This window comes from Anolis carolinensis, chromosome 6, assembly GCF_035594765.1.
Source record: "Anolis carolinensis isolate JA03-04 chromosome 6, rAnoCar3.1.pri, whole genome shotgun sequence".
NCBI lineage: Eukaryota > Metazoa > Chordata > Lepidosauria > Squamata > Dactyloidae > Anolis > Anolis carolinensis.
In genome coordinates, this window is record NC_085846.1 from 86,942,413 (window position 1) to 86,966,371 (window position 23,959).

At 41.2% G+C, this 23,959-nt stretch overlaps 1 protein-coding gene across 2 annotated transcripts in view; it reads left to right on the plus strand.

The window, feature by feature from the left end:
• Window positions 1-23,959, plus strand: part of agr3 (anterior gradient 3, protein disulphide isomerase family member) — an 80,109-nt gene that overhangs the window by 41,244 nt on the left and 14,906 nt on the right. The window contains exon 1 of one of the 2 annotated variants that reach the window (XM_062983677.1): window positions 20,650-20,723. The exons of the other annotated variant lie outside the window; for it this stretch is intronic. The gene's annotated coding sequence lies outside the window, so the exon portion shown is untranslated. Of the gene's footprint in view, window positions 1-20,649; window positions 20,724-23,959 lie in introns of those variants that run through there. 2 annotated transcript variants of the gene reach the window in all.

Consider the following 23,959-nt stretch of genomic DNA (forward strand, 5'->3'; position numbering starts at 1 on the left):
GTTGGCAGTTTGAATTTAGTCCAGAAACAAAATGGGAACCAGTGGATCTCATATATGTGTTATGCTTTCTCTCCAGGAACACTAAGCCCACTTAGTGTCATATAATTTAGATTGTCAAAGCAGATAATCCACATTATCTGCTTTGAAATGAGTTATATGAGTCCACACTGCCATATAATCCAGTTCAAAGCAAATAACCTGGATTTTATATGGCAGTGTAGAAGGGGCCCTATAATCATCCCCATTGTTCTCACCATACATTAATTTTGCACAGAATCTATGAGATACAGGTTACAAACATTATCAGCTCAGTACACAAAATACTCCTTTAGCAAAGACTTCATATAAACATATATACTCTACGCACACTCAATGTGTGAAGGTTAGGAAGTGGTCAGTGAGTGGACAAAATCTCCATTGCATTTCACCTATGCAGCATATATGGTCAGGAGACTATATGATGAAGCTTACTAAAAGCTGCATATTAGGCTTGATCGATCCACGAAAAATTTGATTCTAAACTCGTTTCAAAACTAGAGGGGGGCAGCTTTTCGTTTCTGATGGTATTTCCGAATTTGGCCCCCAAAAAATTTCAAAATTAACGAAAATTCGTTATTTTCTAAATTAATACGTTAATGGCGGACGCGCATGCGCAATTCCCAAAAACAGCACAGAGGGAGAGGACTTTACAGGACTCTCCCACCCTCATTTTTTGAGTGATCTTCTTCAAACTTGGTACAGTGGTAGAACACATTTAACACTGATAGCTCACCAAAATTTGGAACGTTTCCCTTATCCTCTGATTTTTGGAGAATTTTCATAGCTTTTATAATAAACCATTTTTTAATAATTGCAGAAATCTGTTCCTGGTTTGAAAGTCTTATTTCCTGTTAAATTGGGTTGTCTTTACTGTGAAAGTCATTGTTCTACTTCAGAAACTTTGTTTTTCTGGCTGAAACTTTGTTAAATTGTGTGTGTGTGATATATATTGTGTATGTATATATATATATATATATATATATATATATATATATATATATAGTCCCTGCTTGTGTGTGTGTGTGTGTGTGTGTGTGTGTGTGTGTAGGTAAAGGTAAAGGTATCCCTTGACGTTAAGTTCAGTCATGTCTGACTCTGGGGGTTGGTGCTCATCTCCATTTCTAAGCCCAAGAGCCAGTGTTGTCCATAGACACCTCCAAAGTCATGTGGCCGGCATGACTACATGGAGTGCCATTACCTTCCCAGAAACACCCAGAAAATGGGAATTCCAGACAGGAAACAATCAGGGCCAGCTAATACCTCCCAACAAAGGATTCCCCCAGGTAGGAAGCAGCCAGGCTTTGAAGCTGCAAGGCTATTCAATGCTAATCAAGGTGACCAATTGCAACATTCACACTTGCCTCCCACAGACAAGAGTTCTTTCTCCCACCCTGGACCTTCCACAGATATATAAACCCCACTTGCCTAGCTTCGCACAGACGTCAAAACCTCTATGTCTGCCACAGATGTGGGTGAAACGTCAGGAGAGAATGCTTCTGGCACATGGCCATAGAGCCCGGAATACATACCACAACAGTGTGATCCCGGCCATGAAAGCTTTCGACAACACAACCACAGTATCCATTCAAGTTCATGTAGCGTGGTATGGACTGGAGACCTGTATTGGGGGGAGGGAGGGTGCGAATCTGGGCCCCTGGGAGCAGCCGAGGACGGGCCTGGCCCACACCCCCTCGCATCCCGGGCCTCTTCCTCCTCACCGCCGGGCCCCTCTCGGTCTCTCCAGGCCTGAGCTGAGGCGAGGCGGCGGCGGCGGCCATTTCCCCCCTCCGTCTTCCTCCTCCTCCTCGGCCTCCTTCCCCCTCGCCCCCTCCCATTGGCTGAGCCTCCCATTGGCTGAGGGGCAAAAGGAAAGGAGTTTGGGTGATTTGCAAAAGCTTTTTTTTCCTAACGAAAAAAACGAAGAAATAAGAAAAAACGGCCTCTCGCGATTCGAAACCGCGATATCCAGACGTGTGGACAACCAAGGTTCTATATTGCTTCAAAACAAACGAAAATAACGAATTAATAACGGGTAACGGGAAAATCGAATTATTTGAGCAAGCCTACTGCATATATATAAAAAAACAATTTCATCAGAAACACATTTGAAAAATAACAAACTTTCAAAAAAAATATTTGCAGACCTCCCTCCCACTTCCGATCATCTAATTATCTTGGAAATTTTTATAAACTTGTGTCTCCAACACAGACAAATAAAATGCTTATATGAGCCACCACTTTTTATTGTCTATCCCATTATGCTGTTTGCGATTCTTTGGGACATCATCTCTTTCATTAGGGGTGTGTACATGTGTGTGGGTTTGCACTGAAAACCACTGACAATTACAGAGTCATAGATAATGGACTGTATTGTTTAAAGCTGCTTTTTAAAGAATTATTATATGGATCACATGATAACAAAGGACTCATTTAGATTACATACTAATTGGTAAGTTTATGGGAACCTTATTTTCCATGCATAAGCCTTTTAAAAAACATCTTTCTTTGTTTTATATAATCTTACACTTTCGCAATCAAAAAGAAAAAGCCAACTTCAAAACTCACATCTGGTGCCCTCTACTGACCAAATCAACATTTGTTCATAACAGAAAGCATTGTTATCTTATTTTTAGTTTGAATTTATTTTAGTTATCACATGTTATATAATTCCTGGTTTGTATTTTAGTCACTGACAAAATAGAAATGTACTAAACTGTCAGAACCCTGCTACTAGAGCCTGGATGTGGCTCTGAGTTTCAGGGTCACTGACATTGATAAGACACCTGCGTCCCAGGACTCGGAGGAGAAACGGCTGATGGACTTGGCGGGGAATTTGCGCGGGGTTTTACTGAGCGGGAAGAGACTGTTCAAATGAGGGGGAGGGTATATAAAGGAGGGTTGGCCGGAGCCTCCCATTCTTGGCTTTTCTGATGTTCATGTTTCCTACAGTAAAAGTTCCTGGTGATACCACAGAGAGTCTCGTGTGTTCATTCAGGAGCGGCTGTGGTGAGCTGACACTAAGCCAAGAATACGGACACCATCCCGCTGTAGCGGTGAGGTGTAACATGCAAGTGGAGGATGAAGAGCTCTTGGGCGCCGGAGGAGGAAGGTCGGAAAGGGCCACTCCCGAGACGGACGCTGAGTTCCACCAGCTGGCGGCCCTGGCGTCATCCACCGCTTATGCCCAGCCGAATGGGGTAACCCAGAGGCGCGGAGTGGTGCGGGGAGATAGCACCGGAGGAGAGGAAGGTTCACCTTCCCCAGGCCCGCAAAAGATGGTGTTTCTGGAGGAGAGGATGTCGGCGATGGAGACCACCCTGGCAGTGATGTCGAGGGCGATGGAGCGCCTGGCGGTTTTGGCGGAGCCGGAGCGAGGAAGGGAACTCCGGGCTAGCTCAATGTGGGACGTGAGCATGGGAAGCAGCCAGGGCTTTGCAGACCTCCCAGCACCGAAGGGAAGGGAAATGCGAAAGGAGCCCGGTGCCCGGCCCAAGATCCAAACGAGCCTGACGCGGGTGGAGGAGAGTGACGACGAAGGGGAAAAGCCTCCGAGAATCCCGGCTACGCTCCCAACTGAGACCCTGGTGCCCCTGGCGAATGCCGGGCGTGGCACAGGACAAAGGGAAGCAGCAGCGGGGCCCACTGGCCCGCAAGGGGGCTTGCGACGGGCGGAGAATTGGGGATTGCCACCACAGGGACCCCTACCGAGACGAGAGGAACTAAGGATCGAGTTTGGGGGAGAGTCCTCTGAACTGGATTTTTTCCTGACCACGGTGAGGGGCTATATGGAGGACAATGCCCACACTTTTAGAACGGAATCCAGCCGGGTACGGGCCATTGGTGCAGTGTTGAAGAGGGGAGCGGCCAGCTGGTACGTTCAACTACACGCGCGGCGCGACCCATGTCTGGGGTCACTCCGACGCTTTATGGGGGCCCTGGAGACCCGTTTCCGAGATCCACTGGAGCAGATCCGGGCGAGGGAGGAGTTGAAGACCGTCTCCCAGGGGCAGAGGTCGGTATCTGAGTATGCGGAGGAGTTCCAATGCCTCGCTGAAAAGGTGCCGGAATGGTCTGCAGTGACAAAGATAGAACTCTTCAAAGAGGGGCTCAGGCGGGAGATCCTCTCCTGGGCGGTGCATCGTGATGAGCCTGACACACTGCGCGGATGGATTCAGCTGGCGGGGCGCATCGAGACATCGCTGGCCCAGGCGAGGAGGCACCGAGGAGGGCTACAGCAGCGGCCGCAGATGAAAGAGGGGAGCCGGAAGGAGGGATCAACCCCAGCCGGGAGGAGAACGGAGCCGACAGGGAACGTGAGCACCAGCAGGAGGGGCTGCTTCGTGTGCGGCCGTTTGGGCCACAGGGCTGCCGAGTGCTGGCAGAGAAAAGGGGAAGGCGGAGGCCCGCCCAAACCAAGAGCCGTGGCAGGGAAACGCGCCGAGGAAGAACCACCGATGAGGCACCACTCGGGGGGGTTGGTAAGTCAGGACAAAGCCATGATAGTGGTCCCCATTCAGCTGGAAAGTGGCAGCAAACAAGCAACCTGCAAAGCATTTGTGGATTGTGGATGTTCCAGGAACATCATCTCCCCTGAATTAGCCGAGGGATTGGGATGCGAAAGAACGAACCTAGAATCCCCAATAGCTTTTTCGCAGTTGGACGGATCCACAGCATCGGGATCATTAGCTAAGTACAGTGCCGAAGATGTAAAGTGTAAGATAGGGAGTTGGGAAGGAAAGGTGTCATTTGTGATATCACAAATAGCCAGCTATAATGTTATACTAGGCATGCCATGGCTGGGGCAGGCCAACCCGCAAATCAACTGGGAGGATAAGAGCATGATCTTCAGGATGAAGTTGGAAGGAGGGAGCCAGGAAGTGGAAAGGGAGCCGGGGAAAAGGGGGGAGGAAGACTCTATCAGGATAGCAGAACTGGCAGATAAATTACCCCCAGAGTATCGGGATTTTGTGGACGTATTTGATGAGAAGGAAGCAGACAGTTTCCCACCGAAGCGGAGAGTTGAAGTGAAGATAGAGCTAGTCCCAGGAGCAGAGCTTCCTAAGGCAAAAATATACCCAATGTCGGCTAGGGAAAAGGAGGAACTGAGAAAATACATTGATAAAAACCTAGCGAGGGGTTTCATAGAGCCTTCAAATTCCCCTCTAGGGGCGCCTGTGTTGTTCAGGCGCAAAAAGGACCAAACGCTGAGGCTCTGCATTGACTACAGGGGCCTGAATGCAATCAGTTCTGGAAATAAATACCCCCTACCTTTAGTGAAGGACTTGATCGCCCAGTTATCGGAGGGACAGATATTCACTAAATTGGACTTAATTGAAGCGTACCATAAATTGCAGATTAAACCAGAGGACAGGTGGAAGACGGCCTTCTCCTGTGCATTCGGATTATTCAATTATCGTGTGCTCCCTTTCGGTTTGTGCGGCGGAGGCGCCGCGTTCATGCAATTAATCAACGAAGTGTTGCATCCATTGTTGTACAAGGGAGTCTTTGTTTTTTTAGATGACATATTGTTAGTATCTCGGACTAAGGAGCAACACATAGAACTAGTCAGGGAAGTCCTGCAAAAGTTGAGAGAAGCAAAACTGTATGCGAAGCTTGCCAAGTGCGAGTTCAATAAAGACCAGATAGACTTTCTGGGGTATAGGATTTCCTCCCAGGGAGTGGCGATGGACCCTGCGAAGGTAGAAGACGTGAGGGGGTGGGAAGCCCCCAAAACACGGAAGCAGCTGCAATCCTTCCTAGGGTTCGCAAACTTCTATAGAACATTTATCAAGGACTTTGCGCGCCTCACTTTGCCATTAACGGATTTGTTAAAGACTAAAGGTAGGGGAGAAACAGCCAAAGTGAAGGCCCCAGGGGCCAAACTGGCCTGGACAATGGAATGCCAGGAAGCTTTCGAAGCCCTTAAAAAGCGTTTTACTGAGGAGCCTGTCCTACAGCACCCTGATATGTCTAAAGCCTTTGTATTACATTGCGATGCGTCAGACCGGGCATATGGGGCAGTTCTGCTACAGAAAGACGAGGGGGGGAACCTGAAGCCATGTGGCTATCTGTCAAAAAAGTTTAGCGATACAGAAAAAAACTGGCCGATTTGGGAGAGAGAAGCCTTAGCGATTCTAAAAGCACTAGAGTGCTGGAGACACTTTCTGGAAGGAAGTGGAACACCGTTTGAGGTGTGGACTGACCATAGAAATTTACAGTATCTAAGATCCCCTCGTAAACTATCAGCGAAGCAAATTAGATGGGCCCAATATTTCAGCCGTTTTGATTTCAGACTCAGATTCTTCCAGGGGAAACATAATATACTCGCTGACGCTCTCTCTCGGATGCCTCAGCACGGGGGAGGAATTCAGGAATCTGAAGGGAGTATTTTTCTTGATAAGCAATGGGGCCTGGCAGTACTAACTCGAGCACAAGCGGCCAAAGAAAACAAACGTACTGCCATTTCCACGGGGGGAGGAGAAATATGGGAGGAAGAGTTGAAGCGAGCGTATGGAATGGACAAATGGTTACAAACAAACAAAGAAAAGGGAGAATTGTGTGGGGATTTGGTGTTTGTAAATAAGAAATTGTATATTCCTGAATGTTTAAGACGAGAAATGTTAAGGAAGTACCATGATAACAAGGGTGCGGGTCATCTAGGCCCCACCAGGACTATTAAACTGTTGGCCAAACAATGCTGGTGGCCCGGAATGAGGAAAGACGCCAGGGGATACGTCACGCAGTGTGAATTATGTGCAGAGGGAAAAACACCACCGGGGAAGCCCCAGGGGCTATTGCAGAAGGTGGTGGAGCCCATGAGGCCATGGGAATGCGTAGCCATGGATTTTGTAGGCGAACTACCCCCCAGCAGAGGCCACAGATACATTTGGACAATATTGGACCTATTCTCAAAACAGGCACACTTTGTGGCTCTGCCAAAACTCCCTTCAGCTGAAAAACTTGCTGATTTGTATGTGAAGCATGTATATCGCCTACATGGGTGTCCCGACAAGATAATTAGTGACCGGGGAGTCCAATTTACTGCAAAATTTTGGGGAAAATTCTTACAGCTGTTAGGAGCAGAAAGGAACCTGAGCTCGGCCTTTCATCCCGCGACCAACGGGGGGGTCGAACGTACCCAACAGACACTGTGCCAATTCTTAAGGATGTACACCAATTATAGACAGGATGATTGGGCGGACCTTCTTCCGTTTGCTGAGATGGCTTTTAACGGGGCCGTACATTCGGCCACAGGTCGTGCCCCATTCGAAATAGTATACGGACAGGAGGTGGCACCTTTCCCCAGGCTACCCGAGTGGAAGGAAGGGGAGGGCCAGACCGACGAGGAATGGCCGGCCAAAATCAAGCAAGGGTGGCAAACCGTGGTAGAGGCATTGCGGGAAACGCAAAAGAAGTACAAGCTCTTTGCGGATCGTAGGCGCCGAGAGGGGGACAAATTGGGCGAAGGAGATCTGGTTTGGCTGAGCACAAAAAACCTGAAATTGGGGTTCCCATCCAAGAAATTGGCTCCACGCTATATAGGGCCATTCAGGGTAGCAAAAAGAATAAACGAAGTGACCTATGAGCTGAGGCTACCAAAGGACCTAGGAAAGGTACACCCGGTATTCCATTGCAGCCTGTTAAAAAAGTATAAAGGAACTCTGGACAGCGGAGAACAATAGTTGTGTTTAATCTTTTCCTTCCAGGACGAAGGGGAGGAGGACGCCATGTCAGAACCCTGCTACTAGAGCCTGTATGTGGCTCTGAGTTTCAGGGTCACTGACATTGATAAGACACCTGCGTCCCAGGACTCGGAGGAGAAACGGCTGATGGACTTGGCGGGGAATTTGCGCGGGGTTTTACTGAGCGGGAAGAGACTGTTCAAATGAGGGGGAGGGTATATAAAGGAGGGTTGGCCGGAGCCTCCCATTCTTGGCTTTTCTGATGTTCATGTTTCCTACAGTAAAAGTTCCTGGTGATACCACAGAGAGTCTCGTGTGTTCATTCAGGAGCGGCTGTGGTGAGCTGACACTAAACTGGGATTATTGAACTGTCTTTTCAAGAGGTGCCTAAACTCAAGCAAAAGTTGTTGATTTCTGGTTAAATTAATGCTCGTCCAGATATCAACGTGTTCTGAAACTGGTTTAAATGCCTTTGGTCTCTTCTACACTGTCATATAATCCAGACTATCAAATCAGATAATCCACATTAAACCCTTGCACCCGCTGAATGGCTGACCTGAAGACCGGAAAGTTGGTGGTTCAAATCTGCAAGACTGGGTGAGCTCCTGTCTGTCAGCCCTAGCTTCCCATATGGGGACATGAGAGAATAATAATAATAATAATAATAATAATAATAATAATAATAAACTTTATTTATACCCCGCCACCATCTCCCCAATGGGGACTCGGGGCAGCTTACATGGGGCCATGCCCAAGACAATACAATAAACCATAACATAATACAATTAAATAATACATTACATAAAATAAACAGTACAACATAAGATCAAAACAGCAATATAACACGAGCGGGCCGCATGAATACTACATTTAAAAACTAGATTAAAAATTAAAACTCTGGGTGAGAAAGGGATCAGAATAAAACCTCGAGGGACGGGACATCAGATAGTGAACCAGTCTAGAGGATAAATATCGGGGGGGAGTAGCATAGAACATTTACTCTCCGAAAACACACCGGAAGAGCCATGTTTTTAAATCTTTCCTGAAGGCTAAAAGAGTGGGGGCTTGCCTGATTTCAATGGGCAGCGAGTTCCACAAGCGAGGGGCCACCGCAGAAAAGGCCCTCTCCCTTGTTCCTACAAGGCGAGCCTGAGATATAGGTAGTGGCGACAGGAGGGCCTCCCCTGATGATCGGAGAGGTCGGGCAGGTTTATGGTAGGAGATACGGTCACGAAGGTAGGCGAAGGAAGGTAGAAGCCTCCCACAGGATGGTAACACATCTGGGCATCCCCTGGGCAACATCTCTGTAGATGACCGATTCTCTCACACCAGTGACTTGCAGTATATTCTCAATTTGCTTCTGACATGATTTTTAAAAAGTTCCATGTATCTCTCTATATGGTATCCTTGCAATTACGTCTGACGTATCCTCGTGTTTACATGGTGCATGAAGATTGAAGAATGCACCCCAAAAAGGGAGAAAATTAATTTCTCAGCAGATTAAAGTGTTTCCTAACATGCAGAATACACAATGGGAAAAATAGAGTGGCAACGAGATTGTTTGCCTTCTGTGCCCCATCATATGTTGATTGAGAAACCCTTCCTGGCCAGCTTGGAAATGTGTATTCTAGAAATCACTAATATTTTCTCTCCTCAAATATTTCAAATCTCTGTTGAAATTCATGTGAAGCCAGGTTTGAATACAGTTGATCACTCTATTGCAATGGAGTAAGGAACTATAGGGAAATTCTAGAAATATAGTTTTAATTATTTTTTTAATTTTAATTAATTAATTAAATTAAATTCTATTTCACCTTTCTCTCAATATAGGGACTCAAGGGAGCTCACATTTTAAAATTATTCTTTCTATCCCAAATGTTCAGAAGCAAAAAATATGCATACCAGGCCTACTCTTCTAGCCTGGCCTTCTTTCTAAAGTTAGCACTCCAAATTTAATTTTCAAGCCATTTTAAGCCTTTTTATGATGATGCACATAAAAAGGCTTAAAATGGCTTGCTAATTAAATTTGGAGAGTGCTAACTTTTTATGATGATGCACGGGGCCCCTGGTGGCACAGTGTGTTAAAGCGCTGAGCTGCTGAACTTGCGGACCAAAAGGTCCCAGGTTCAAATCCCAGGAGCAGTTCGAAAATATGCAAATGTGAGTAGATCAATAGGTACCGCTCTGGTGAGAAGGTAACAGCGCTCCATGCAGTCATGCTGGCCACATGACCTTGGAGGTGTCTATGGGCAACGCTGGCTCTTCGGCTTAGAAATGGAGATGAGCACCAACCCCCAGAGTCGGTCACGACTGGACTTAACGTCAGGGGAAGCCTTTACCTTTACTATGATGATGCACATTTGTCTAAGTCTTCTTTTTTCAGTTATATGGATTGACCATGAGTACAAGACAGTTTAGGCCAGCACACAATCGAGTTAACATGACAAACTTTGAATGAATTTGAGTTTCATTGAAGTTAAATTGCCTCAAAAATATATGAACTCGGGTGTAACTGTTGGATTGATTGGAGCTCTGCCCATCACATATATTCATTGTAGCTTCCTTCTATGGAAAGAAAATTCACCATACATAACAAAATCACTACCGTAAGATCAAATCCATGTGCTCTGACAGCTGCTAACCACATAATGTGACGAACTTATTTTATTCAAAGAGCAGTACCAAATGAATGAGCCCAACATTGTGATTGCAGATCCAGTTGTCACTTTACTATTCTTCCATTTGGGAGTAGGCTATAATATTTACAGGAAAGAAAGCACATCCATGAAAATTTCAAGACAAAACAAAGGAATCTTAGAGACTAACTGAGAGAATGAAGCTGATAGCAGAAGTTGTCGCAAGACTGACTCTACTTCCTCAGATGCATGGAATAAAGTCATATAAGGAAATAGATTCAATTTATGAAAGCATATGCTATCAGTTTCATTCTCTCAATAAGTCTCTAAAACAGATCTTCCCAAACTGTGTGATGTGATACGTCATGTGTCAGCTGCAGTGTGTAGGTGTGTCACGTGAATGTAATGAGAAATAACAACGTAATGGAAATCTATGTTATTCTCTTACAAATCATATATTTTAGAAATATAAATGAAAGTTTTTCATGTGGTGCCTCCATACATTTCATTAGTACAGTTTAGGTATGTATCAGTATCTCTTATCAAGGTTTGTTTAACCTCCTGCTTTTGAGTAAAACGTAATTATTATATCACAAAAGGATGCACGTCTATGTTATCAACAGGAAATGTTTGGAAAGTTCTGCTTAAGGTGCTACACAATCCCTTTTAATACCGATATTTCTGATTAATATGTCTCTGTCTTTGACTTGAACAATGGAGGAATCTTTGTTGTGTTATTCTGCTATTGCCGAGAAAACCCACAAGTAGCTCCTGCTCATGCCATCTTCTCGTACATAATCAGATAATCTCAGGGCCATCTTCTCTGCTTTTTGGGTGTGAACAAGGAATCTCAGTGTGAGAATGATGCTACCTCGAAAAGTGTGTGTGTGTATGTATATTCTTCTTTTAAAATACATCTTGGAAATACTCTGGGTAATGTTTTTGATGCTTAATGAGATCAATGGGGCCACACCCTTTAACCCCAAGAAAGCTAGTGTTGGTGTATTGGTGGGTGTGATTATGAATCTATGTTATTTTGATCCATGTAGAGCTTTTATATCTGAAGTAACTGTCCTTAATGTCCTCCTATATACATGTTGGAAACCAAAATGTAAATTTTCTCCTGTGCAGTTTCACATCCCTGAGAAAGAATTATGATAAACTAAAGGATTGCAGAAAGCCAGAGTGGTTGCAATTCAATGTTCTTATTGGACATATGAAAAAATTATATGATTTGTGTTAGTCATTAATGGACACCTGCTGCCCAAGGCAGATCCAGAGGTGCTGAATATGTCATTTGTGACTAATTACCAAAGATCCCACCCATTTTTATAGAACCAGCTGTGATTATGTACTCATAGTCTCCAATAGAAATGGCAGCATATTTTAATTTTGGTAGATTCTCCCACTACTAAAAATATTTCCCAGGAGGGAACAGTTACTGGATTTAAAATATATGTATTTTATTCCAGCCCTGATCTGGAACATGTTGAAAAACCACGAAGTTGTTTTACTTTAGAGACATAATTCTTCAATATATATACTTATACACACACACACACACACACACACATATCTGATTTTTTTTAAAAAATCACTGGTGTTTCTGCCTTTGTCTTTGCATTTTGGGCTTTATTTTGCACATCTCTCATAGCCAAATGCTGCTATAGTTCTTCCTGCTGTCCATCAGGAATAGAATGGTCATAGGTAAAGCCTGAAGTAGCCAAATAATGAGTTTGGTGAAGAATTAAGAGGAGAGCTATACATACTGCAGTAAACAGTGAATTTGTTGAGGGGTGAAGAGCAGAGATGCACTGTAGTCCACTTGGGAAATTCTGGTATGCTTTTTCATACAACATCTTACAAACAATCTAACACTTCATAGATGAAAACCACTGAACCAGGTTACATGTGCCATGGGAAAGGCAAGGTTTCCCTGCTCTTGCAGCATCTCTTTCCCTTGTTGAGTTAAATGAATACAAATTACTATTACACATTGAACGTGGTTTATAGAAACTCAAGTAAGCTGCAGACGAAGGGAAGAAAAAAGAAACTGGAACATATAAGCTTCATATAGGAATATATCTTGGAATGCCAAGGGTTTGACATTGGGCTTTTGGCATGCAAAGCATGTGCATTGTCATTGAGCTATGGTTACAATCTTATTTCAGAATTTAGTTTGATGGCTTCATGCCCCTGAGAACATATGACATGTCAGAGCTCTGGCACTTCAGAGCACGTTTCCATTATCACATCTGGACTGAGCCATGTCTAAACTGCCACATCTTACCTCTGGTTTTTACTTTCTGAAATGAAACAATATATTCTCAGTAACTTTTTCAGAAAGCTATCTTTTTCAATGCAGCATCTTATCCAGCTGCTTAAGTTACATTACATCAAAGGAATCAAATTTCATGATTGTTGAATATTTGATTTGGTCTCTATATCTCAGAGTTCTCAATGCCTTTGAAAACCAATATTATTAACTTATTTCAGACATATCTTATCAAGCATTGACCAAGAAGACAGAAATTGGCAGGGTTAACGGTTGCTGCGAAATAGACTAATAATACTATTTCAAAGGAGGTGAAGAAAAGAAATGATAACTGAGATTCATTTTCATCATCATCATCATCATCATCATCATTTAACTACTTATTAATCGCCCTCCATCCACGATGCTCTAGGCGATTTACAAGATAAAATTGTAAAGGATAAAAATACATACATAAAAATATTAATAAAATTAACATAGATTAAAAGCTCTAGTAAAGAGCCAGGTCTTGAGTGCTAGGGTAAAATGCCCTAACTCACACATTTTGATCCTTTTACATGAGCATCTAAGTAAAAGCCATACTGATCTGAAGGGAGAAACAGCAGACTTAAGCTACCCTATACAATCCTTATGTTGAGTACCAATGTAATGCAGCATATGTGACCCAATGGTTTATGAGCATGGCTGACAACCCACTGTTAGATTTATAAAAGCTTCCCTGTCTGTTTCTCCCAGATTGTTACCTAAGTTTATTAGAATGCTATATAAATCAGACAAAGGTTGTTTCTATAGCATAAAATGCATCAAGAAGAATTCATTTTTGTTATTAATCAATTTGTGTGCACATTGTTTTCATGTAACGCAATATCCTCAGTAAAATCCGCTTCATCTGCAAGGATAATTTTGCAAAAGTATCAAAGGTCTTTTTTTAATGACATAATTAAATATTATGGATATGAGTACATTATCAAGTGCCAAGAGATATAGAAAATGAATGAGGCAGCTGTCTGCCAGACTCAAGCATCCTGTTTTTTAAGAAGCAATTTGCAGTAATAAAAAAGGGAAAGGGGGAAATGAAAATAGCGGATCCAGACAGGCATATATTTCCTAACAGAATTCTAAAATATATTTTCCATGAGACCTCAGTTGCTCATTAAAAGATGCAAGTACATGAAAACATCAGGAATACATGCACACAGGGAAACACATAGACAGAATCCTTAATCAAAGCTGTTCAGCAGAAGTTGACATTGTGGAACAGTGGGCCCCGTACTAATGGATAAAACATGTTTTATCAATGCTGAATCATCAAGAGAAAAATCACACTTGAAGCAATGCTTGTTTAAAACATTTCTAAAGATGTAAGAAAATATGTATGAAGACACCAGGAGCATAAGCATGAAGTCAAAAATAAATATTTCAAAGTGGACTTTAAAAAAAGAAATCACTGTATAGCTTTGATGAAGTCTGTAATTTTCAATCTTGATTCTTAAAATGACTGCAAAGATCTGAGCATTTGGTATTATGGAGATATTTAGAGAATGGACTAAAGTCAGCAAGTTGATCTCCTCCATTAGCTGAAATCCCATACATGTCCTCGATTTGGAAGATTTAGAAGGAAGCAAAAGTCATCCAATTTGTCAAGAGACATGTCTTTTTGGAGAGGGAACTGATTTATGAAATACAATGTATTGCGATGATTTCTTCTTTCAGCAGCTGGGTAAAAGGTAGCAAAAGAATGGGCTCACTTACTTTGTGTTTGACAGAAAACCAATGGCAATGAGTGGTTTCTTAGTGGAATGATGAATGTGAATTTTAGTCTGAACTTCAAAAGAAATATTTATGGTGCTAAATTAATCCTAAAAATAGGCTCTGCACCTTAGAATAATCATAGAAAAAATCCCTGAGGATAGAGATGGTATATTATCTGGTGATGTGTTTGGATACAACCATAGAAACACAAGCTTGATAAATAAAGTAATGATAGAAGAAGGTTTTGTTCAACAGAGCAATAACTACATCTGTCAAAATTAACTTTCAAATCTTCATAGAAGAAATGCAAGGGAATGTTAATAAGCCTGACAGATGGATCTGCTCCCTGTTGGGCCATGTTCAAACTTATTAATGCTTACATGACCCACTGAAAGCCATGATACTTAACTGAGTCCTGCCCAACCTCTGTCCTATTGAAACAGTAGATCTATTTCAAATATACCTAATTCTGTGTCCAGCCCACTTTAAATAATTTCCCCCCCCAAAGCAATAAAAGACAGCAATGTCTTTAGCCAAAATTCATAAAAAGTTCATTTTGAAAAGTTTATTTTATACAAAGATCATCCAAAATCATTCATAAGAGCTGGTGGAAATGGCTGGCATAGCAGATGAAAGTTATTACTTTTAGGCTCGGAAATTATATCATTTTCAATGGTAGCTTAACAGGTGTGTCCCAGATACTGTAATAGACATGGTAGTTTCATAATAATTTGCTTTCAGTAATGAAGATGGATGCAAAAATCATCATCATATCTGTAGCACTGACAAGGTCTTTTAGCACATATGAGAAACATGTCCCGCTTTTCTGTAATGATTTCAGGGAAGACCAGCTTCTTTCTGATTATTATGTATCCCTTGGCTACCTAACTATCCTGTTAGAACTTATTAAACAACTTCTGCCAAATCTCAATTCTCTTCTTAACAATTTGGTATTTAAGAATCGGTGATGGACGGGTCACAATCATCTCTCTTCCTCTCTTGGCTTCCCAAAACAGATAGACAATCTGACTTCCCCAACAGAAACATCTGTGATATATTTCCTGTAATCGTGTGGTTGAAACTAGTTGCCTTATTAATGTGCAGATAATCTATGGAACAAAAAGATGGCAATTAACCAGAAGAATCTTTTTCTATGTTGTGTTGCCAAGATAAAGAAAGACAGATTAAGACAAAAGGGGTCATTTGACAGCAATGGAACAACCGACAAGTTCTGCCCAATAGACGGGACTGATTATTCAGACTAATTAATTTTGGAAACTAGGAAGCAAAAATAGTCTGCTTATTTAAAGACTAGTTGGCCTGGATTCTGGACAAACTGCACATGTGTATCTATGATAGGGGTGTTGTTGTTATTATTTTTATTATTTACTTTATATCCTGCCTTTCTCACTGTGGAACTCAAGGCAGCTAACAACTACTGTAGAAGTATAGAACAATACTATGAAACTTGATGACTGATGTGGCCACATCCCATGCAATAATACATATAAGTAGGGTGAATCCAAGCCACTGTCTTGATAAGTCCAAATGGTTTTGTTGATCAGCATATAAGTAACCATTTCTTATCCTTCCATGACTTGCAAAATCTTCTGCCTGAAACACCAGCCTTACTCTGCTTAATGGTATAATTGACCCTGGAAATAACATGGCACAACTGTTGTTTCCTTAAATGTTATGAAAGTGATTTTGACTTCATTTTTCTTATTATTTTAGTTTTTAATGCTACACTGACATAAGGAAAAAGAACTTGTAACAAAACAGGAAACGTTTATCTCAAGACCAAGGTATGAAGAGGCACTCCCAGGACATATGACATTTCTATCAACACTTTGTCCTTCCTGTTGAGGTTTCTTTAGAGGTCAAAATACTATAACAGCATTTGCTCACTTTTTAGCTGTCAACTATTATTTGAAATATCTTCTTCTTTGTACATAAAAGCACAGTATTCTGTGAGATGGTTACTGGATAACCCTTCCAAGGCAGAGAAGTTAAAAAAAAAAGATCATCACATTATGATTATCTTTTGAAAAATGCATTTTAGTGTTTTGTCATTATATTGTTCCTGTCACAACTAAATATATGTGAAGTTATGTTCTTTGTAAACCTAAAATGCAAACGTTTCTTGAAAATAGGTACAGTAGAGTCTCACTTATCCAACATTCGCTTATCCAACGTTCTGGATTATCCAACGCATTTTTGTAGTCAATGTTTTCATTACATCGTGATATTTTGGTGCTAAATTTGTAAATACAGTAATTACTACATAGAATTACTGCGTATTGAACTACTTTTTCTGTCAAATTTGTTGTATAACATGATGTTTTGGTGCTTAATTTGTAAAATCATAACCTAATTTGATGTTTAATAGGTTTTTCCTTAATCCCTCCTTATTATCCAATATATTCGCTTATCCAACATTCTGCCGGCCCGTTTATGTTGGATAAGTGAGACTCTACTGTACTTAAAAAAAACTTGCCTACCCAGAATAGCACAGCAAGCTCAAAGAGATTGATTATGTTAAAGGTGAACAGGCCTAAACTATCTTTATAAGAAGGCAGGCTTCTCCAACACACCTCTGTCTTCCTCTCATGTCTATCTTTTTTCTGTGTTGATAACCACAGTCTTTTAAATGCAAGGATATGGAAATATCAGTACAGAAAAACACATCTTTCAAAAACCTCTGCAGTAAAATGTTTTCCAACAGATGCCTGGCTGACTGATTTATTTCACAGATGCCACAAAATACTCCAGTCCGCTTTTGGAAAGCATTCTTATTTCTAAAAACTTTTCTGTGATATTTTCAATGCAGGAAAATTAAGCCACTTTTCATTTCTTCTGGCAGTTGGAGACCATTGTGAGCCTCAGTGGATTCCCAGCAAAAGCTAATTTCCTGGCTCTTGATCTAAAAATCTGGTTTGGGTTTCTCTCCCTCACCTGCACATTATTTGTGTACATAAATAACACTCAACCACTTCAGCTATCTACATTCCCACATTTTAATCAATCTCAGATTTTACAAGTGTTTACTCATGTTATTTAAGCCATTTTAATGCCACTCTTTCAGCTACATGAGCTGAGAAAATCTGGTGAGAAAACTCCAGATTCACAAACAATGAATGGAAAACACTGCTGCTGCAAAGATAACATACAAAGATAAAATCCTGCTGCGAAAATGTAAAATGTATTATTAATTGAAATACATTGCTTATGCCATTAATAGTTCTACATTTCGCACTAATTTCCTCATAGTTTTGCATATAGTTTGTATTCTAGTAAAGCATTCTCCCCAAATACTGAGATATGTAAGTGTCATGCTTATGTGTTGTCGAAGGCTTTCATGGCCGGGATCACAGGGTTGTTGTATGTCTTTCGGGCTGTGTGGCCATGTTCCAGAAGCATTCTCTCCTGACGTTTCGCCCACATCTATGGCAGGCATCCTCAGAGGTTGTGAGGTATGGAGAAAACTAAGCAAAGAGGTTAATATATATCTGTGGAAAGTCTAGGGTGAGAGAGGTCAGTGTGAATGTTGTGTAGTTAATCACTTTAATTAGCATTGAAAAGCTTATCTGCTGTCTTCTTCCTGCCTCTGGGGCATCCTTTGTTTAGAGTCGTTAACTGCCCTTGGTTGATTCATGTCTGGAAATCCTCTGTTTTCAGAGTATTGCTTTTTATTTACTGTTCTGATTTTTGAGTTTTTTAATACTGGTAGCCAGATTTTGTTCATTTTCATGGTTTCTTCCTTTCTGTTGAAGTTGTCCACATGCTTGTGGATTTCAATGGCTTCTCTGTGTAGTCTGACATGATAGTTGTTAGAATGGTCCAGCATTTTTGTGTTCTCAAATAGTATTCTGTGTCCAGGCTGGTTCATCAAATGCTCTGCTATGGCTGATTTCTCTGGTTGAATTAGTCTGCAGTGCCTTTCATGTTCTTTGACTCTTGTTTGGGCGCTGCGTTTGGTGGTCCCTATGTAGACTTGTCCACAGCTGCATGGTATCCGGTAGACTCCTGCAGAAGAGAGAGGATCCCTCTTGTCCTTCGCTGACCGTAGCATTTGTTGGATTTTCTTCGTGGGTCTGTAGATAGTTTGTAGGTTGTGCTTCTTCATCAGCTTCCCTATGCAGTCAGTAGTTCCCTTGATGTATGGTAAGAACACCTTTCCTCTGGGTGGATCTTTGTCTTGACTCTCATGGCTTGTTCTTGGCCTTGCAGCTCTTCTGATGTCTGTGGTGGAGTATCCATTGGCCTGTAGAGCCCAGTTTAGGTGGTTGAGTTCACCTTGGAGGAGGTGAGGTTCGCAGATTCTTTGTGCACGGTCTGTCAGGGCTTTGATTGTGCTCCTTTTTTGACTTGGGTGATGGTTGGAGTTTTTATGAAGGTATCTATCTGTGTGTGTAGGTTTTCTGTAAACTGTGTGGCCCAATTGTTGATTGGGTTTGCGGATGACCAGAACATCTAGAAATGGCAGTTTTCCTTCCTTTTCTTTTTCCATGGTGAATTGGATGTTTGGGTGGATGCTGTTAAGATGGTCCAGGAACTTGCTGAGTTCTTCCTCTCCATGGCTCCAAATTGTGAAGGTGTCATCTACGTATCTGAACCAAACAGTTGGCTTTTTTGGTGCTGTTTCTAGGGCCTGTTTTTCAAAGTATTCCATATAGAAATTTGCTACTACTGGGCTGAGAGGGCTCCCCATGGCCACTCCATCCTTCTGTTCATAGAATCCAGTGTCCCACTGAAAGTAGCTAGTGGTGAGGCAATGGTGAAACAGGGCTGTGATGTCTTCTGGGAAGTTTTGTTTGATTAGTGTGAGGGTGTCAGCTACTGGGACTTTGGTAAAAAGGGACACCACATCAAAGCTGATCAGGATGTCCTTGGTGCTTAGATTGAGGTTGCTGATCTTTTCTATAAAGTGTGTAGAGTCCTTGATATAATGTGCAGTGAGCCCAATGTGGGTTTGTAGCTGTGTAGCCAGAAATTTTGCCAGGTTGTAAGTCGGCGATCCAATGGCACTTACAATGGGTCTGAGTAGGATGGAGTCCTTGTGGATTTTGGGGAGTCCGTAAAGCCTGGGTGGGAGGGCTTCTGATTTGCACAGCTGTTGGCGTATGTCAAAGTTAATGGAGGAGTTCTTAATTAGAGTGTTCGTTTTTCTGGTGATTTTGTTAGTGGGGTCTTGTTTCAGTTTCTTGTAAATTGTGGGATCTAGAAGTTGTCTGATTTTTTCTTTGTATTGTTTTGTTTCCATGATTACTGTGGCATTCCCCTTGTCAGCTGGAAGAATGATGATTTCAGGATCTGAGTTGAGATCTTTGATGGCCTGTCTTTCTTTTCTCGTTATGTTGCTGGGGGGGAGTTTTGCATTTCTCAGGATCCTTGCTGTTTCCATTCTTACCTCCTCTGCTTCTTCCTCAGGGAGCTGGTAAATTGCTGATTCAACATTGGCAATGATGTTTTCTACTGGGATCCTGGTGGTGGTGACTGCAAAATTTCCTCCTTTTTCTAGAATGGATACTTGGTCTTCAGTGAGTTGTCTGTCTGTCAGGTTGATGATGGTCCGCGATTTATCCAGTTCTGGCTGGATAATGCTTCTGGAACATGGCCACACAGCCCGAAAGACATACAACAACCCTGTCATGCTTATGTCATGATGCATTTTGAAGTATAGGAACTCATTTTGGCAGCCCATAGAGTCACACAAGAGTGTGTGTGTTTGTGTAAATGTGTTCACATAGAGTCTATAATGTATGGACTACATGAATCACATAGCTCTCCAAATGTTATTGGACACACACACAATTTTTCTATTATTTTTACTCAAAGATGATAACAACTAGAATCCTGGTACAGTAGAGTCTCACTTATCCAAGCCTCGCTTATCCAAGCCTCTGGATTATCCAAGCCATTTTTGTAGTCAATGTTTTCAATATATCGTGATATTTTGGTGCTAAATTCGTAAATACAGTAATTACAACATAACATTACTGTGCATTGAACTACTTTTTCTGTCAAATTTGTTGTATAACATGATGTTTTGGTGCTTAATTTGTAAAATCATAACCTAATTAGATGTTTAATAGGCTTTTCCTTAATCCCTCCTTATTATCCAAGATATTTGCTTATCCAAGCTTCTGCTGGCCCGTTTAGATTGGATAAGTGAGACTCTACTGTAGTTAGTCTTCACCAAAATAGGCCCTTTAAATCAGTTAGAATCATAGGATCATAGAGTTGGAAGAGATCACAAGGGCCACTCAGTCCAACCCAGTTCTGCCATGAGAGTGAGGGAACAATAGTTGACTTCTCAGTTTCTTATCCATTTTTATGGTGAGTGAGATTTTTAAGTGTTTTTTTTTAAAAAAAATTGCATTTCTAGCATTAGCTTTTGACATATGATAACCGGTTTCCCAGGCAAAAGGAAAGCAGAGAACAAAGGCTTCTATGTTATAGAGGTAATATAAAGCAAGATTGCTTCCTTCCATGTCAGTATACCACAATTAAATCAAATAACTGAAGTGAGAGGAGTATTTTGTGGACTTTAGGTCCTGTAGACATTCCCAACTAGAGTTAAATCACTTGAATTAGTGGCTTGAATTCAATTATCTGTTTCATGGGTTTACTCTGGATTGCCAATAGGATTCAGGTTGAACACTTTCTGTTTAGCCATTATGTTTTGAAATGTGATAAGAAAGCAGATGGTGGACAAATTCTGAATTTATCTTCGATAAGCTCAGTTGATTAATATATTGGTTTTCACCATATACAGATATAGTTTCTGTATTTGTAGCTGTCTGCCTTCACAGTGACCCTAATGTGAACATATCATGGGATTTTCTCGGCAAAATTTGTTCAGAGAAGGCTTGCCTTTGCCTTTCTCTTGGGGTGTTACTTGTCTGGGGTCACCCAGTAGGTTTCCATAGTCAAGCAGGGATTCCTGTGTCATCAGTTGGGAGCCCCTCCCACCAAGGAATAACTGCCACTCTGGGGCCAGAGTGAATAACCCGGGGGGGGGGGGGGCAGGAAGACATCATTCCACCATGTCTCCTGTGTCATTATAACAATATAATATTGTATAATGTTGATATTGTGCTGTGCTAGTGCTGTGATATATTGTATGTACATTTGGTATTGATGGTGATATTTTAGTGTGTTACAGTGTGATAGTGATAGTAACACACTATTATAATTGTGTATTGTGCGTTCATGTGGTATTGCTAGTGGTGTTGCGGCGTGGTGGTGTACTGCAGTGTGGTGGTGTATGATGCTTATGTTGTACTGTACCAGTAATGTAATGTATTGTATGTACTACCTATAACTTGTAAGCCGCCCTGAGTCCCCTTCGGGGTGAGAAGGGTGGGCTATAAATGTTGCTAATAAATAATTAATAATAATAATAATAATAATAATAAATCCTAGTCACCAGAATTGTGATCCAACACTCAAACCACTATGCTGTCTCTCTCTTATAGGATACGGAGTATAAAACTACATTTCACTTTTTCTATGCAACATTTCCACAAAGATTTGATTATCAACTTTGTCTGATCCAGCAATTGCTATGTTGAACAATATCATTTTCTATGATTATTTATTAAGTGTGCATCCATGGCTGAGTGGTGATTCAGATCCTGGTCTCCAAAGTCCAACAATCAAACTATTTTATCACATGGGCTCTTATTTACAACAGCCAAATAGTAATAGATTTTCCTTCCCAACCCTAGCAGAACTCTTACAGTAATACAGTTAGAAATATCCTGGTACAGGAAATACAGAGTTTTGAATAAAAACACAGGGCATGCATTAACAAACACATTTTAAAAGAAGCATTTTCTTACTGTTTTAAGGCTGGCCTGAGAAATCTCTAAAAAAATTAAAGTTACACAAAATGAAAGATCTCTCCATTTTAGTTTTACTCTTTGAAATGATTCCACCAGTACTTTTGTTTGCAAAATCATTCTTGAGATATTATTTTTGAGTACAGGCAGCCTTTACAGAACAGAGCTGGCATTTTGTAAGATTTTTCAAAATGCCTATATGTTTTTGAAACCAGGAGATGGCGCTCCTATCATAAATAATGAATCCATTTGTCTCATTCTATGAGTTAAGGGATAAATGCCTTTTAAATTGTGGTATTACTTTCTGTCACTGTCCTAGTTCTATTCTATAAGTATTGTCGTGCTGTTCCTGTTGCCATCAAGTTTCCAAACATTTGCTTACATTTTTGTGTTCATCTGGTGGAAAAGGTACATTTGTCCAATTATGCATTTTAGTATTCATTTCCCTCATTGGTTACAAGTATGGTTGTCCACATTGTTTCATTTTTGAAATAATCCCATGGTTCTGTGCATATTCTCTCCCCCATAATCAATATTTTTATTGACTTTATTTATCTATTTATTCCACTTTTCTCTTGACAGAGAACAAATTTAAGATAAAATTAAGATGCAAACCTGGCACAAAGAAATCATCATGTTAAAACATTTTCAAAAAATATTTTAAAATTTAAAAAAATCCAATGAGAAGATCTTTTTGCAAAACTATTTACTTATCAAATACCAGTTTAAACAAAAAAGTGTTTACATGTCAGGAGAGAGAGCAAAGGGGTAGATTAGCTCCACATGGAAAATAATTCCATGCTGTGGAAGCATCCGCCAAGAACGTCATCTCATGTTCTCATTAGACAGTAGTAGGATCAAAAGAAAGACATCTTCCGAGAATTTCAAGACTTGGCCAGGTTTATATAGAAAAATGCATTCTTTCAAATAGTCTGGACCTAAGCCTTATAGAGTTTTATATTATTATTATTTCATTTATTTATACCAACACTTTAAATTGCGCTTGGAAACACAATGCACAATGTATACATCTTCCAAATATATGGATTTTGAAGGCAAGTCATGCTCCAGTTGTCTCTAAGTCTTGGTGAGTGTATGTGTAAATGTGTATCCAACAAATTTCTTTTCAACACGTAGCTGGGATATCATCCAGATTCCCATTCTGCAAGAGACTCCTCATGCCAAGAGTTGAACAATGGTAGAATATAATAATAATAAATTGGGATTTCAATTTCAAAGTGGGAGTTCAACAAGTCCACATTGCTTCATTTTTGAAATAATCCCATGGTCAAGAAATTATGGAGCAATGGGATATCCATAGTTCTCAAGGTAGAAATCCAAAATACATACATTGTGAGGCACACAGGGGAACAGCCCCCACTGGCCACAAACTCTTCACCTGGAGTTGATAAGCAGAGGGTGTTAGGCAAAAATTATTTGAAATATCCCACATGGAATTAAAAAAAAAGATGAATCAGAACATAAGAAACCAATTATCAGAGTTCTGCTTGAGCTGTCTTAAATTCTTAAGGGACTCTGAGGCAATCAGATCAAGTGAATGATTTAAAAAGCGGCCAGATTGTACTTTCTCTTATTCATCACTCTCTCAACACAGTATTCAGGCCCCAAAGTGGCAACAAGTAAACCAGGCTAGAACAATTACCTTACAGAGCTCTTTGCTAGAGTTGCTGGGTTCAGTCTGGAACAGGGCTCTTACTTTAATATTTA